Genomic DNA, 897 nt, shown 5'->3' with positions numbered 1-897 from the left:
CGGGAAAGTCACAAGTGGATACGAGAAGGCACAAGGAGGTTGTGGAGGCGAGTGCTGCCCGCCTCCGGTCGCTCGCGTCGGCCACCTGCTACACCACACCGACCTAGAGTAAGACACTATCTCAAAGACACTGTTTAACCTTTAACAAGGCACTCGGGTTTCGTTCAGGTCTGAGGCTTCGGTTGCTTGGTATTGAATACCAATAGAATACATAATCATCATCGGCATCACATACATCCAGGAAAATAATAATTAGTTAAGGATAATATTGGTTCGTAGCAAACCAACAGATTAACACAGTTTATAGTCCACAAAGCGTGGAAATCGGCAGGGGCGGCGGTGGGGGGGCCCGGCCAGGCGTGCGCTGACCTGGCCCGCCCTGGTGACCCAGGCCTCGCCCTCGGGCTGCTGCCCCGGTCACCGCCCACTGGCCCTTGACTATAAGTCACCGAGTAGAACAACCACAACACCGTATACAACATGGTTTCTCTCCCCCGTTCTCTCTATTGTACACAGGAGTTCCTAAGAGCAATATCTATATTTTTTGTCCTTCAACACAAATTCTTCGCTCGTACAAATTCCTCTGTCTAGCAAAAAACTGGATACAAGGTACAGTAGAAAGTATAACAACTACACCAGTTGGTATGTTACAATGATATGTACGGCTAAAAGATAACATACGCTATAGTACACGGGCGCCGAGCGCCGTACTACTCTTCGTCTCTGCGGCGGGGACTAAAACGTGCCCGCCTGAGGTGTTCCTTCAAGACATAGGTCTTCCAGCGCTACTTTCCAAGGCAGTCTGGAAGAACGCCCTTCTCCCGCCGCCGGCACGCCCAGCGCTCTCTCTCTCGACGACATGCCGCCGGCCCTGCGTCGCCCGCTCGCCCAACGACC

The sequence above is a fragment of the Penaeus monodon genome, chromosome 24 (assembly GCF_015228065.2).
Source record: "Penaeus monodon isolate SGIC_2016 chromosome 24, NSTDA_Pmon_1, whole genome shotgun sequence".
In the NCBI taxonomy this organism is placed as follows: Eukaryota; Metazoa; Arthropoda; class Malacostraca; order Decapoda; family Penaeidae; genus Penaeus; species Penaeus monodon.
The sequence above is the reverse complement of the archived record's forward strand: the minus strand, read 5'-3'. Positions refer to the sequence as shown.